Below are 17531 nucleotides of genomic sequence, written 5' to 3'. Positions count from 1 at the left end.
TCCTGCCAAGCAGCTTTGCTCGTGTTGTGAGAAACAATGACAGAGGAAGGCCAAAAATTAATGGGATACTTGAGACATAGGAAGAAGAGCCAAAGATGAAGTTGTTTTGTTGTGTCCTCGTGGGCAGAGCTGGATGATTATGAGGACTCAGTAACTTCACCCTGGCTCCACTAGAGATGTGAAGCTTGGGAAAGGGAATTGTGCCACTTGAAAAAAGACTGACTTGTGGGGAGAAAATCTGTGGGTATAAACCTTCAGAAAGATGAAGAATTCCGTGTGTAACTGTTTCTCACACAGTGTCTTTTCCTGTGACTTAGCAGGAGTTAGGGTAAGGTAATTAGGGTTAGGTAATTTCTACCTGTCAGCTTCCTGGGGAGGCTAGTGAGGTTGGCACATGAATTCAGAGGTAGTGAAGTTAGAAAAGCAGCTTGTCTAAGGAACTGCTGGAGTCTGGGACAGACATCTTACTGTTTGGGTAGTGCTGAGTAGAATTTCATTGCTTGGAAGTATTTTTCCCTGCAGTAAGTCACATGCTGCTGCGTTATTGCACCTAAAGAAGTATTGTTGCATGTGGCATATGTAACTACAGTTGCATGCATTAATCTTCTCATTTACTTAATTCTCAGATTCTGGTAAGGTGCAATGAGTTGAAAATGATCCATCTTGTGGAAATACAGCATATGCAGAACATCAGAAGAGTATATCTGAATTTAACGACAGCAACACTAATTTTTGAGGATCCAGTGAATTCCATTGGTAAGAGAGAAGAAAGAGCAGTTGACTAACTGAACTTCAAAACTAAGCTGACACAGTTTTCCTGTTGTACTTCATACTGCTATCAGTCAGGTGTAACTGTAGACATCCTTGACTCTTCATTTTGATTTTTTTTTAGTGCAGATTGAACAGGTGATGTAGTTATTCTTGTCCATTTTTGCTCTAATTGGAAATAGTTTTCTTAAAGCTTGGTTTTGCGTGAAAAAATTCTGAACAAATTTCACAGTAGTCTCTGAAAGAAAGTCATGCATTAGTTCTTTGAATTTTCTCTTAAATTTACATACATTGCTGTATTGTCCTTTATATCATACAGAGAGGATGTTTCAGAGTGCAAACAGGTTCTGGACTACAAAGGCTGTAGTGGTGTATATATGCAAATAGAGAACTTTTCAGTAAATATATTCTTTTAAGTATGCTTTAGGGGCAGAAGAGACAGTCTTACATACTATGTGTTACCTCATAGAATTTTTGAACTACTCAGAAGTAATGTCACTAAGGGTATTAGAAACAGATACAGGTCTGTTAGAGGCAGAACTTTTAAAGCATTCTTTAACTGCTCCCCGTGTATGAATGGAAGTTCATCCTCAGCAGCAGTGGAGATGTTGCTTTGTAGTGCTTCTGAGAATCACACCTGTTGAAAACTTCACTCCTTGTGAACAATGCAAGCTAGGCTTCGAGGATTTTAAAATCCCCAGTTTACCATGAAATTAATTATATGGGAAATTCTTCATGAAGTAAATTAGAGAGCAAAGGCACGTACCAGTTAACCTTGTATTAATTGCCACTGAAACAAGATCTGAAGCTTCTGGAGGATTAGGAGCAACCAAAAGTCCAGTCACTGTGCATGTGATCTGGAAATTCTCGGCACATTTGACAATTTAGGAAGTAGTTAAGGTAGTTAACATTTAAGGAGTGTTCAGAACCTTCTGACTTTAAGGGGTTGAAACTGGTGAGAGTCTGTTCTCATTATTTTCAAGCTGTTTGTGAATTCTGAGCATTTACTTTCTTGAAAGGATATTTAATGTCTCACTCTACTTGGTTTCTCCATAGTTTAACAATGTTTGCATCATTAAGCCCTAAGACTGGGCGTGCTACTTAAAACTGGGGCTTAACTCCTAAATGGCCAGGCCATGTAGGTATGTTTGTGGTGAAGAGTTTGGTGTGGGAAAGAACTGCATGTGTATCTCAGGAAAGATAGTGAAAGTACTAACCAGTCATGTTCATGTACCATACAACAGTAGCAGCTGTGTTTACAATTTGAAAGTAATGTTTATATTGAATTAAAGAATAAGTATTTAAGTCTCCACCAAGCAATGAACAGGAAATGAGAATCCTGCCTCATCAGGAATGATATAATCTTATGTCATACTATTTAATCTCACTACTTACAATGTCTTCATGCAGAATATTGATATTCTGCTATACCTACTTGTTCTTGAGCCTTAGTACAGGGAAAAGCTTGAGGGCATTTCCTGCTAAACTTTCTCCTGTGTGACACCGATCTGTCACTTTTTATTTTCCTGATAGCCCCTAGAGGGGCCTTTCTTTGCTTTCTTTATTCTTAGAAAATTGTGTCATGTTTGCCACTGGAATCCTCTTACTAGTCTGAATGAAATGGATTAGTCAAGATAGCTTGCTGATTAATGCATAGCTGCCTACTACTACCCGCAACGAAGTACTCAGATTTGAAGAGAATGGTGTAATGAAAGATGAAGGGAAAAATCAGTGTGTACTGTATTTTTTAAAGTCTGTCTATTGTTGTCACTGTTCCAGTGATAACATTCCACTATATAGTGGCAATAGTGTAAATTTCCATTTTTGTGGCACTGCTCATTCTTTGGTCTCCTCAGTGTTTTGTGTAGTGTGTAAAAGAACTACTATTAGAGTCACAAGTTACTTGTGTGTCAAAACCAAAACACATTGCATAGACATATTTGTGCTTATCCCTGTTCATTTGATATTAATTCTGATGTAACTGAATAAGAGATACTGAGTTGGAAGATCAAAGAGGAACATGCTCACTTCTAGCTAACAGGCCTGAAGAAATAGATAAAAAAAGAGCCAAAATTCAGGAGCTCTTCACAAAAACTGTAAACGTATTAGCTTCTACAGTTAGGTAATGTTACTGTAATAGTGAATATACATAAATACAAATATTAAATTTGTGAAAATCTTGTCTGATAATACACTTTTAAATCAGTTATGAAATGTTGTCTCCTTTGCACCAGAAGGTAGCAGCACAAAGAATTAAGCTTTAGATAGCATTACTGGAGGAATATGAGAAGGTTGTCCAATATCAATATTGTTCACTGTTTGGAAAGGCACCGTGGGCTCGTTTATGACTATGCAGAACAAACAGCTTCTTGTTTTAAACTAAACCTCTTGATTCCTCTGTTTGAGGAGCAGGAAAGTCGTGTAACATTTTCTGTTGAACTTGATGAGAAGAATTGTTCCTATATGTGGACAGAAGGGCAAAACCAGACTTTGTGAATATCTGTCTCATGGTAGAAACCAATGTGCACAACCAGACCAAGAATGACAATTCTGTTCTGCAGTTTTAAATGCTTACAGATGTGTTTTTAATCCACATACATCTGATTGGTGTAAGGAAGTGAATTTTGTCTCTTGTGACCACGCACTGGTGCCAGTGCACTGACTGATACTCCAGGAAAAAAAGGGACTATGCCCTTTTGTCTTTTTGAGACCAATTCTTTTCCAGATCTGATATGCACAGTACACTTAAACCAGTCTGAATTAGAGGTATGCTTGGAATCCCTAGGGTTTCTTTATTAGCTGAGAGGTAACTTGGCATTCACTTGTATTTGGCAGGGAGCTAACAAAATAAACAATGGAGAGACACAAGTTTTGCCTTTGCAAGCACTAACTTATGTTCTGCTGGAATGCTGCCATGGGCTTGAGTGGGAACAATAATTGGTCATGCGATGGGAGGAACACTACCAAGCAAGGAAATGCATTATTAATGGGATGGAGTTTGAGAAGTGGTAGATAAGATAAAAACACTAAGACACTTTCCTGGTGTGGGCTTTGTCTTTTCCTACTTAAAGAACTATCACTGTGGATTCAGAAATTTTCTACAAGCCTGAACATTCTTATATGAAGTTCAGCATTTGAAAACATGCCAGATACTCTGCTGTCCCAACCAAACATGCAATTACTAATCTGTGGTTACAAAGTAAGAGTGGGAGTGAAGTGCATATGTACAGTCCTGGGAAAGCATTAATAATAAAAAAGAATGCAATTCCAGGTGAGATCTGGACAGTGATGATTTCTATTTTATTCTGCTCTTCAGTCACAACTGACCCCAGCAACTTTGTGTGGAGCATGCTACTGAACTGTACAACTTCTGTACTGCTGAGGAGCTTAGTTCAGTTGGGAGAAATCTTATTACCAGGTAGGGAAACGTGGTTTATTCTGTGTCTGTAGGTAAGGGAGGGGCTATAAGAATAACATCTCTTACCAGAAATGTCCATGTCTGCAGTCAGGAAATAGACAGACAAAATATTTGCAGATGGAGTTAAAGCCAATTAATGACCTGCTATATAACTCAGAAAAAAAAAATGGCTCAGTTATCTAAGTTTGCTGACACTTTTAAAACAAAATGATGACTAAATAGTAATGCATAATGCAAAGAATGAGTGATACACCAAGATGAATAGGATTTAGTCTCTGTTTATCACAGTTAAGCCATAGCCTGAATACCGTAATGCTGATTACTTAAATTCATTGTGCAGACAGTATAATCTAGCAGTTAGCAATGTGCCTGTGAGAAGGAAGAAACTATTTCTGTTGTTTTAAACTGAACTGTAGTCAGAGTGTTTGATGAAATTACGCTTTCTCTTATTTCACTGATAAAATATATTTATTATAAGTCTTTTGTCTGAAGCAGTGTGTTAAGCCTGCTTTAATTCTAACATTGAATGTCTAAATTATTTGGAAGAACTGTGAAATTCACCACCACCAATGAACTCCTTTTCTACCTCTAGTTTATCAGTAATATTGTGGCAGATAGTTTGGTCTGAAGTTAACATTTCTCAAACTGAAAATGCTTATTATTATGTGTATTATTGCTTATTTTAATGCTTATGATGATGGTGATGATGATTCCTGTAGACTCTCAGCTCTTCAAGAGCCCTTTGGTTTGCTAGATGAACAAGCAGCACGTTCTGTGGTAAATGCTCTCCCAAAGCTTTCGAGCCTACTACTGTCAGATGAATAAGAGTACTTAGTGCCTTTCAGCTGCCAGCTGTGGAACAACTACTTTATCAGAGGTAGGGAGTATTATATTCCAGACATGGAAGATAAGGCACAGAAAGTTTAAAAAATTTCTTCACCCTCAACTTCTGATTTTTTTTTGTTTAATCAAGATGCTTTAGAACACACATTCTTAATTGTCTGAAAATATTGAGAAGGCATGTTTACTTATGAGAAATACTTTTGGGTTTTCAGCCAGACAAGAAGAGCAGATCCTAACTAATGAGGTCTACAGTGTTCATTTTGCTTCTTACACTAACATATGCTGAAGTCAGTCAGCATTTTATATATACATGCAGATGGGTTACAGTGACTCGTTTTAACTTTTCAGTTAAAACTTATCAGTTTTGATACAGCTAGATTATAGGAACTGTAAGTGTCAGATGCAAAGGATGGATAGTAATCAATCTTCAAAAATAATCCTGAGTGAAAGATCTGGAATAATTAGGCCATTGCACACCTGTTGAGACCTTTTCCTGTCGGTGGTACAAAATTTCACCTTCTGTTCATAGGTGGTGTACTTTCCCTTCCATCTGCCTCAAACAGTTCCCTCTGAGTCATTGCACATTCCTCTTCACACTCGTAGCGAGAAATTAGAATGGGAAAGCATAAAGTGCTGCAGTAAATCAGCTTTCTATCTGGCAGCTCTACTCACCAGCAGCTGGTTATGTACAAGTAGCACTCTTTGTTCACTGTTTGTTTTTAGGGAGTATTTGTCGTATGTAAGAAATAGAATCACATGAAAAAGCAGTGAATTTTTAAGTAATCTTTTTTATAAAAGCCATAGCCATGACTTATTTGCACTGTTTAAAAATGGTCTGTGAGGAGACAGAAACATAAAAAGCTGTAGTGGATATGACATGGCTGTGATAACGAGCATGATTTGATATGCTCAATGCAGACTTGCCTTGGAGTAAATAACCACAGAAATCCAGCTTTTGTTCAGTACTAAAGGAAAGTCCTGAATATCTTGTTTTGTTTTGCAGCAAGCCCATAGGGTAACATTTTCAAGAGGTCAAAGGAGACAGATTGCAGAACTGAGGCTGTACTGCTGAAAATGCTCCAGGATTGTCAATTTTAAAGAACTGTAACCATAACTTATTCTCTCTTGCTGTTGTCACTACAAAGTGGAAAAGAGAAAATGAATTGTTTTTTCTGTTGTCACAGCAGTGTAGGAAGCATTAACGTCTGGAAAGCAAAAGGCAAATTTAACCTTAAATGCTCCTATTCACTGAAGTAAGAAAACAGCAAGAAATCAGCTGTACATTATTCAGCATCAACAATCTCAAATGCTTCTAATGAGAAAGGAGGGAAAATACTCTTAAGAATAAATGCACTTTAATTCTGGCAGTAAACAAAATAACTGCAGATCAAAGACTCGCAGCTGTAAGAAGGAACACTTCAGATAACCTATTTATAAATAACCTGAGGCAATCACCAAAATGATGTTGCTGAAAAGATTAAAAAAAAAATTAAAAATCCCCTCCCCCCAGCTAACTATAGGAGAACAAGAAAAGAAATATTTCAAGCAAACTTATTTACTGATGCTGCCACCCCTAGTATCCGTGTATCTTTTTTCTTCATTATGGATTATCCATTTGTTTCTGTATATCCCACTGGTGTTATAGATAATGCTGGTCTCAGTGAGAGAAGTGCTACCTATTTACTGCTTCCTGCTTCCCTGCTACATTCTTTTTCTATCTTTGTTCGTGTTTTGAGCATCTGAGCTGTGATCCATCTGTTATAGAGATTTTTATTCTTAGTCCAAGATTTAATTTCAAATTTCTGTTTCTTGGTTACCATTCTACTTCATCCAAGATCTATATATTTGGACATATGATGCTAAGACAACCTGTAATTTTAAGTAGAGCAACTTGAAAAAGTAGGAACAGTTCTGTGAGTCCTCTGAAGTATGCCTCTGAACATGGCTCTACTGTAAGTCACAACTTACTGACATTTATCTCAGTGGATATGTTCCTGCAATAGGTCGTCCTTGATCTATCGTCTGGGTGTTCTGTAAACCAAATAAACATTATTCATTGTACGTGTACAATATATGGAAGAATGATTGTCTGGCTTGCTCTAGTAAAGTGGTATCTTAAGGCTATCTAAGTCAATGCCCAAGCTGGTTACAGAAGTAGGGCTTTTCTCCCCAGTTCTCTGGTTTGCTATGCGTTTCTTAAACTCACGTTTGTATGAATCATTGCAGCTGGTTGTGGTCTGGACCTTCACACAACTTACTGCTCTAATCCTAGCAAAGATGAGAACTCATGCTGTACCCTTAGGCCCAGCTCTCTCTGATTTTCGTCCTACTCAAAGGAAAGTCAGAAGGTGGTGCTCTTATGCATTTACAAGGCGTGAATATTTACAATAGGTCCTCCAAGCATGCAGTATGACCTCCTGGGTAATACTGGCTTCTCCCTTTTGATTCCTCATAGTTTCATCCTTAAGATAGCAAAACCATTCCTGTTCTGTGCATCTAATGTCCATCTCCAGAAAGCCTCACAATAATGGAAGTGTACATACGCTTGCCTATGTTTTGTGGCAGGAATGTCCACCAATGCATTACTCCATGCAGTGGGTTTGCCTGGCACAATGCAGTTCCTCTACACACACAAGGCACTACTGAGCCAAATTCCTACCGAGGAGCAAAGCAGGAGTCTGACACATGGCTAGCAAGCCAAGTCTGTGGGCACTGATACAGCCTGTACAAAGGGACGAGTAACACAGTTGCAACATATAATGAGAAAGAAGGAATGGGGGCAGTGTCTAACATATGCTGAGTGAATCTGTGTAGTAGAAAATCAGTCTTTTGAAATCACACTGATAATGCTGACACAGGAGGTTAGAGAGACCCTTGACTTATTATTTCCAAAGTCTGAAGTAACTGCATCATATAGTATAAGGGCTATATACATTCTTCTACGCTGAGCTGCTTCCAGTTTTTTTAGTCCTTTGTTGCTTCAGATTATAGTTCCTAATGGCTGATTCCAAGACATTTCCTTTTCAACAGCCTTTTAAAAATTCCCTCGAGTCTGAGGTCAGCCAGAGTTGTATAGTCTGCTAACTCCCAGAAACCTTTGTGGCTTTCTTCTTTCCCTTTGGGATTTGGTTTTATATTTTATTTCAGGCTTTCACCAGTGATACAGCTCCCTGTATGATGCTAATCCAGAAACAGCCTTATATTTTGCCTCCTCCTTTTCCTCTAGCTATTCTATTTGAGCAGATAGTGATCACTAATGGCTTAGGTTCTTGCTCGTGCTGCAGTTAGCCTCCATCAGAAGTCCTTTGACTGCCACACTCCATTGGATAACTGGGGGTGATACTCACTGACAGCGTAACACCACTGGGGATTGGATTAGCCAGGCATGCAGAAAAATGAAAGTGCTTGTCTAGCCTAATAAAAATGCCACTTGGAGATAGAACTAGGGCTCAGCCAATCCCAATATACCCTTCACTTCAAAATCTTTCCCTGTGTAGGTATTTGTTGTATAATCCGTTTTCACATTACTCTTAAAAGTAAGAAAACACAAGCGTATAGGAACTGTTGAATCACAGCCTGAACCACTGATGGATCACCTGAGGTAGCACTGAGTCAGCTGCAGGAGCACAGGTGAAGGCAATGCACTGTGTGACCAGAAGGGGTGGAGTCTGGCTCCATCTCTCCCAGACTCCATTTAAGGGCTGACCACCACTGGGGAAGGTTCTCTTGTAGGAAATCCCTCCCCTGTGGAGTTCTGGATGAGCCTCTCTTTGTTTTCTGGTTGCCTGTATGCCATCTGGATAAGCCATACAAAATATACCATCCACCTCCATTATTTTCTGTGAGTACTATTCTTTTGGGTTATTCACACTACAGCAAGGGCAGAAGAGCTTTGTTAGGATCAGCATATCTAATCTTCCTCACTCAGGATATGCTGCATTCTGCATTTGCTGTGGGTGGAGGCTTTGGATTATGGTCCCAACTGTAACTATGAAAAGGTAAGAGGAATCTCTGGACTGGTCTGTTTTGTGAGGAGTGACTTGAGCATTTTTTGAATTGCAACAAATGAGAGTAAGGATTTACAGCCAGGCAAAGGTACTGAAGCTGTTGCTTATTGATTAGAACTAATTTCTGTCTGAAAGCTTTTCCATAAAGCTTGGGGCTCTTCTGTAGCTATTTAACAGGCTTTCGTCTGTGCAGATTGTTCTTCTCTTACATGACAAAGAAATTAAAAAAAAAAGTCATGGATACACAGGACTTGGGAAATTCAGTTTAAGAGCTGAGTTTAAGGTCAGTGTCAAGTGAGTTTGATCCAAGACAATAAAATTACATGGACCAATTTAATTTATTCTTCAGCCCACTTTACAGTAAACAGACGCAGTGTCATTAGGGCCCTGGAAATTTGTTACCTCTCCAAGAACTGCCAACTCTTTCCCTGAAGTCCCACCTAAATCCCTCTCTGAACACCTCCTCCAATCCTGTCAGAGGCAATTGGCTTGCCAACAGACAAGAGGAAGCCCAGTGTCCCACTTTGTTATCATTGTTTTCTCTACAGGGAACCAGGATGACTAAATCCTTCCATGAGATACTAAACTTGGAAAGTTATATTATTTTTAACTCCTTGTGTAGATAAATTGGGTAGTTTTTTCCATGTGTTCTTACACAGTGTTGGTTTTTGTGGTGCATGCACTTTCATTTACATAAACAGTACATTTCTGATGCTGCAAGGTAGAGAATAACTGTCATCAAGAGAACTGAAGTCTGCCAATGATCAGGTAAGCGACTCTGGTGAAATGTAAAGGGCTGTTTCCTTCAGAGGGAAAGTTTGAAGATTTTTTTTATAATTATTATTCAATGTCCCCTAGGGCATGCTTATAATCTATTTAAAATGCATTTGTGAGAATGAATTGACAGAAACACTTCAACTCATGGCCTTGAGTACTCTGAGAAAACTTAGCAGAGAAATCCTTTTTTCTGCAGGTGAGCCATTCATGAAACTGATTTCCTTTTTATCTTGAACTTAAACTTATTGGCTATTCCTTCTAAGGTTGTTATTTCTCAGGACTGAAGGAGGATTGTTGTGTGTGACCTGCTGTAGGGAACCTGCTTTAGCAGGAGGTTGGGCGTGATGATCTCCAGAGTTCCCTTCCAACCCCTGCAGTTCTGTGATTGTGAAGGAAGTACTGATACAGCTGTCTAGTCACAAGAAGAGTAGCCTCTACTAGGGCAATATAAACCTGAGATCATGGTTCATGCCACAGTCCAGTGTCTGATAAAGAGCTGGATGTTGGGACTGGCTATAGCAGCATTGTGCTCAAGGGCAGATTCTTTCTTTCTAACTGATTTCTGCTTGGGGCTGGAGTAAATAGTGAAGTGTCTTTTGTGCTCTGATCTTGTGGTAAACAGGAATTGTAAAAGAAGTATTCTGCAGAGGATGTTTTTTTCCCAGGCTCTGAGCACTCGAGTGCTGCTTGAGAAATGTCAGATCAGCTAGGTGGTGGTGGAGGTGCTGAGCTGAGTGCAGGAAGCTCCCTGGCTTCCTAACAAAGCAGTGGTGTAGCTAGCCAGCATTAAAAAAAAAAAAAAAAGAAAATTGAGTTTAAACAAGGTGATGTATCCAGAATAATTACTTTCCTTTATTCCATCTCTAATTGCTGAAGGAAATGGAACCTAGTCTATCAGAGCCATTTCTCACAATCAATATACATCTATTCCTTCATTCTCCAGTTACAGCGTTCTGCATGGATGGTCCCTATCCAGTACATACTTCCTCACAACCAAATAGGATGCATCAGTTGAATACTTGGTATTGGGCTGATCTCCATTCCTTACTAATAGCTTGCATGTTTCAGGCTAGGCTAAGAATGGGGATGTGAACCAGCTGCATGCCTACGTGCATGAGGAGCGGAGCAAGCACCGTGGGGGTGGCTTGGGGAGCCTCTGTGGCACCACAAAGGACACATGAGAGCTCTGGGAGTTTTCTACAGAACCTTACAGCACAGTGAGCAGCTCTAGGTGCGCTTCGGGGTACACTGGTGGGTCCTGGGAGTCCACTAAGGCACACTGGGTAGGAGCAAGGAGAACCTGGGGGACACCTATCAGCTCTGAGAGTATAGTGTGAGACCCTGGGTATTTTAGGACACAATGGGATGCCTTTAGGGTACTCTACAGCAAACTGAGATACTCTGGGTACATTCCAGTATGCATATACTATATGGAGGGCACCCTGATTTGCTCTCACTTGGGGAGCAGGCTGGGCTGAAACTTTTGGTGGCAGTAACTGCAGGCACTGCTGTGCTCTCCTCATGACTCAGACCCATTTGTCTCTCTGCCTTTCACATCCCAGCCAAGTTCTCCTAGCAACTGTGTACCAACTGCCAGGTGGCACAGAATGCTTTCTATCTTCACAGCACTCATCCCCATCTCCTTTCATTCAGAACCCATCTCAGGACCTTTCCAGACCCCAGGTGCCAAACCCTGGAGAACTGCACACTCAGCAAGAGGAGCGCACACCCTGCAGTGTGACAACTGCCCAGCTTTATGCCTTCAGGATTGAAGTGGAGTGGTGTGATTCATCAGACCGTAAGGTCCTGCTGGGACTCCCCATCCAATGTCTAGGGCCCAAAGTGAAGCAGCCCGGTGCCAGTATGGGGTGGAGGTCTGCCAGAGCTCCGCATCATTACTTGAGATATCTTTCCTCCTCAGTAGGGAAGGCTTGAATGCAGAGAACAATTCAGATATGTAGCTGAGGGCCAGCAGAGACAGGAGCTTGGGATGGAAGATGTGTGGTGGTGTGCAAGGCTGGGCTTGATTCTTCAGGGTACATGATGTGTACATGTGTGTATACATGCACAAAGTAGTTCTGGACTCCTTTTTGTCTAACTGGTTTTGTCTAACTGAGAAGTTGTAACTGTCTTGGATGAATGTCAGGACATGGGAACGTATACCTGTCATTTACAGTAAGTTTTTCTCGTGTGAACTCGGGAGGAATTTTTAGGTTGCAGGCACAGGTCTGTGCTCTGTCATGTTAGACAACTGGTAAACAGAAAAACTGAACAGAAACAGAAGAAAACGTGTTTGTTCCATAAAACTTATTCAGCCAGAATCTGAGTCTGTGTTCAAAAGCATTATTGTGGATCCTGTAGCTGGGGTGCCTTTTTCCTTTGAGAACTTCCTCCATCAAACCGGTGATTTTGTGCATTTTTTCCTCTTTTTTTTCCTCTTGCTGTTTAGTTGCTCACACAGTGGATAAACAGTTTCAAAGAGCTTTCAAAATCTGAAAGATGTGGATGTTATATAAATGAATCTTGTGAAGTGAGGTACTTTCCTTCTAAAGGAATTTCTTTTTCATTAGCAAGTCCCTCATTACAGGATTAAAAGCTAAGCTCCTACCTCCCTCCTTGCTTCCCCAAATTAGCTTTTCATAAGACCTTTTATGTGTTTTTCCAAGTGTCACGGGTCTCACCTCTGCTGGCAGAAACTTAGATGTTAGTAACACTAATTACTTTGAACCAATCAACTACATGTAGATAGAAAATCTCTGCTAGGAAAGTGTAGGATCCCTCCTTTTTTACTTTTCCTTTTGTTTTTACTATGGTTACAAAGTGTAGTTGAAAATAATCAGGGATGTATTGCTGAAGAATTTCACTGACTTTGAGTCCAGGTGAGTCTAGATTTGCAGAAAAGCCCTCCTCTGACCCCCTGAGATCTTGCTTATGAATCCTTGTACCAGTATTCTGAGAAGGGACTTAACTTTCTAATGGAACCTCAGGAATGTTAAATTCCCAGTTCTGTTAAGAAATTGCCCCTAATGAATACCATATCCTCTGGAGATGTTCTTTTTATGGCAGGATTTTCTGATATGAGGCTGTTGGGAATGAGAAAGTTGCAGATTTTCACTGAGTTATGAGAGCTCAAAATTGGCATGAAGGCACTCATCCCTTTTGCATTCTTTTGTATTCATATGTGACTGTAGAATGACGCTGCTTCATAATACACTCTTCTTTAGCACAGAAGAAATGATAAGTATTGCATCATAATGCAGAAGGATCTGCTGGAAGATTAATGAGAAGATTAATGGCCATGCTCTTTCTACTTCATTATCTCTCCTTTCCATAGAAGATACCACTGCAATCCTAGCAATTCCCTGTGGAGCAGCAGAGAGTCAAAAGTAGGATCAAATTATCTACACTGAAAGCTGGATCTCAGGGTATAGTCCTGCCTCTAGCAACTGCATGGAGAGAAAAGCTTTTTATTCAGTGACATCTGAACATGCATAGCCACAGTTATGGTCATGTTTTCTCTCCCCACAGACCTCTGTAGGGACTTCTGTGCCCATCATGATGGGGTTGAAAGGCAGAACAATGGGCGAAGGGCTGTAATCTCAATGGTAAAGCCTCTTCTAGGTCCTTTTCTATCTCTGTAGAGGTAATACAGATGATGTCTACATTACAGGCAAGTTGGTATGCAATAATAATAAACGTAATACTTTTCTAAACTTCCTACTTATCTTTTTCAAGTCCCCACTTAAATTATAAATGAGCAAAAGAAAAAAGAAAAAAAAAAAGCAAAGAATACTACCAAGAATATGATCCTAGGAGCATGAATAGCTGTTTTTATCAGATTGAGTAGATACCTGTCAGGTGTATAGAAGCTGAAGCATACAATGTTTAGCAGCCTGGGGAATATAAATAATGTAGAAATTGTTGATCAATGCTGAGCATTTAAAATACAAGTTCTTAGACTCAGCTATGAAAAAATATGCACAAGGAAGAAGTTTGTGCCTCAAATGGAAGGATAGATCTCCTTGTATCAAAATGTCTGAATTCCTGTAAGAGGATTGTTTTTCTTGTAGTCTGTACCTGGTAAAATGCCAGACAATGTTTAATACTCTTGCAATTTTCTCATTGAATGGGGTAATTTCACCAGATTTCATTATTCCTTCATTTTGGATTCTAGAACAAGTGGAAAGCAGAATAACAATTAGTCCAGACTTTCTAAATGTAGACTAATTTACATTTTTATTAGTATGTCTGGTTTTCTAGACAAGGATAAACAATGGTAATACAAATAAATGTTGATTGAAAAGCACCAGATTCAGTATTCCTGGGTACCATGAGAATACACTAAATAAAAAACTAAAAACTCTGGTGTGGGTTCAAAAATTGGAAAGTGGGTGAACAGCTGATGATGACAATGAGTTGTAGTGGAATGTAACTGGAAAGCTCATGAAATCTGGTCTCGTTCTGTGTGTATGTTCAGTGCTAATGAACTTGGGGAAAAAATGAAAACGTGTTTATTTAAGAGACATAATTTGGGAGCTGTGTCAGGCTGATGAACGGAAAGAACTGAATGACTTGAAAAACTACACTAACAGAAACAGTCCTATCAACACAGGTCTTTCTAGAAGAGTTAGAGAAATGCTAATACCATTGTACTGTGTATGGTTCTGACAGTGGGAAATGTGCAAGATATTTCAGCTTCAGATGGTGTGAGTACAATAATCAGGATGGGAGAGCTTAACCTGGGAGAGGAGGCAGAGAGAACCTGTTTTTTTAAGTCCATTTGGAAAGAAACAAAGGTATTTGAAAATATAATCTGTTATGGGGTAAGCACTTGGTTACTCTTCCTGCTGCGACACCAATTCTAGCTGAAGGATAATGCTTAGATAAGAACAGGAGTTTATTGGCCCAAGACATCAATCCCTTGGAAGGTGAGGCAGCTTTGACTCTGAGCAGTGATGAGCTGGTACACTGGGAGCTGGAGTAATGTTCAAAACCTGAACTCAAGGTAAGATAGAGTTTATGAATACATAAATGATTGTGTGGCAGAGTTGCCTGCTGTAGTAGGTTTATTTGGATGACCAGGATGTTCTCTCAACAGTATATTCCTCAGGCCCTAAAAAGAATGAATGTATATTGCATATGTAAATATAAATAGGTAGGAGCATGGCTAATTTACAAACATAAGTGGTTGATAAGGAATTGACACACTGCTGTAGCTACTTGTCAGGAAGTTGCTGAATGAAAAGCTGTGATCTTTGCTGAGTCCAATAAAATACATTTGTAAAAGACATTTATTTGTAAGTAGGTTGGTATGGAGGATAACGTTAGTCTGGAAACTTCTAAGAGAGCTGATTCACCTCTTCCATCAAAGGCAATGGAAGAAATTGAGAGATGGAAGAGCTTTTTAGGTGAAAGACCTACTTTCTTACTACTTATTTTTACATTTATTGACATAGGATCCAGTTTATGTGACCTTACTCTAGGCATAGCAGTAAGGCTAGCAATTACTTTGGTACTTGAATACAAAATAGTGCTATCAAAACCTTATTGATGTGCATGCTTATTGTCTCATTAACAGCGCAATATTCTGAGGCATTAAACTCACTTATTTCTTGTCCATTATTTCAAGTTACAGCATATGAAACCGTTCCCTTCTTATCAGGGAAAAAAAAAAAGGTGCTTGGTCTTAATGGAGAGCATTTAAGAAAACAAAGCAACAACAAAAAATACAACTGATGAAAAAACCCAGAGTGAACTGCAGTATGGATTCTATTGTTTTGTATTATGATGATAAAAGTACAGTTCACTATTTCCTGGAAATTATTGAAATAATTGTGTGAGAAGATTATGATAGGGAATGATTTCCTTTTGTGATGTATGTATTTAATTGCTGGAATTGGTTTTGAAGAGGAGATGAGGGTATGATCAAAATGAACTGCATATTATTGGTGTGTAAATAATAGCTCAGAGGTGTCATAGGGATAGTAAGAAGTAAACAGAGTAGGAGACTAATAAGAATATGGGAGGTGAATTACAGGAAGAAAGGTATTGAAGAGATGCTGGGAAAGACTACTTAGGTATTTTGAAGGAGACTGCTGACAATCAGAAGCAGAAAAATGGTATTTGGTGAGACAATAAAGACCTCAGCTAATCTGTGTATGAAGCAGCTGATAAGAATTTTTGAAAACTTTGAAATTATCTGTTAACAAGTCATTATCACCCAAAAGAGATGTCAAAATGGCCTAATTATGTATTAAAAAAATGCTCAGATATAAAACTATCATTGGTTTAGAATCTTGAAAATATGTAATCCAGCCCTCAAATTTGGGTAAATTTTGTGCCTTTGGGATCAAATAGTAAAGCAAATGAGCCTTCATTCTTAAAAGAAGTAAGACATAGTCGCTTTAACTGCATCTATTTGTACAATCTGAACTTGATATCTCTAGAGTGACTCAGGACAAGTGGTTCAAAATCATTGTAACAGAACAGGAACTATTCTGGCTTTTTATGAGATTTAAACCCAGATCCTACCAGAATAACTACACTGAAATCATATTCTGGATTCAGAGTAGTGAGTAATATGGCCTATGACTATAATATGCTCCAAGAGTGAGAGAAGGAGAATCAGTCACTGGTTACTAGATGGATGGTTTCATTATATCACTCATTTTCTACGTGGCTGCTTTGTATTTACAGATCTTGACATAGCTGAACTTTTGTATTTCCTCCTTGGGATTTAAATATAAGGGGCTTTCACTAAAAACAATAGGTGTATCTGAGTGAGAACAACTACCTTATGATGATCATTCTATTTCAGGCCTCTTTTCTGGATGTACGTTTTAATAAAACATTTTGGACGTTTCTGGCGTTCAAGAGGAATAGCAGACTATCAGTCTGAAGAATTGTCACTTTTGAGTTAATTTTGGTCTACTTGGTTTCTCTTCAAAAAGGTCATCTCGTAGGTCTGAGTATGAGCTTTCACTGTGGCATTTTGCATAGCATTTCCCTTGTCCCTAAATGAAATTATTACAGTTTTTCTTCTCTATGAATATTAGTCTACGTAAGTGTTTTGTTCTTAAGTGGTATGGCTAACAAAAGGAGTTTAAAAAAAAGTGGTTTAAAATAGGTTACACACATGAAAATTGCAGTTGTGTGGAAGCCCCTGGAAGATTTGTGACTTGCTCACGTGAAATAAGTGAAGAGACAGCAAAGCAGAGCAGGAAAAATAGGAAATGAAAGAGTTTGGAACCCAGTGAAGGCACAAGATTTATTTGCTTAGAAAACTGGTATCAGATGTATAGTGGGCTTAGCAGTAGTGGCAGGAGAACTTTCTGTGAATTGGTTCTACTGAACAAGTGCAGAAATCAGCAGTCTGTAAGAAGTGAGAACCCTCACAAAGAAGTTCTCCAGTATTGGGTAATGATATCTGACTGGATTGCACTGTGTGCCATCTGTATATACTTTCTATCTATTTACAGATTTATAAGCTGCTCTATTTATTTTCAGAATAGACTTTATGGTTTAAAAGCATGCATCTGGTAGTTGTGAGATCATAAGAACCTTCAGAGGACATCTGCTTGCAGACCCCTTTAGCTGAGTGCCCTACTATTCCGGACTGTGCTGGTAAGTGCCCCGCTGCACTTTTTGCAGCACTAACTCAGTGCTAGTGAAGGACTGTCTCACTAATTCTCTTCTTCTTCCCAACCATCTCTAATGAA

Source organism: Cyrtonyx montezumae, unplaced genomic scaffold, assembly GCF_038088225.1.
Source record: "Cyrtonyx montezumae isolate F1298 unplaced genomic scaffold, pur_monq_1.0 scaffold_24, whole genome shotgun sequence".
Taxonomy (NCBI): domain Eukaryota; kingdom Metazoa; phylum Chordata; class Aves; order Galliformes; family Odontophoridae; genus Cyrtonyx; species Cyrtonyx montezumae.
The sequence above is the reverse complement of the archived record's forward strand: the minus strand, read 5'-3'. Positions refer to the sequence as shown.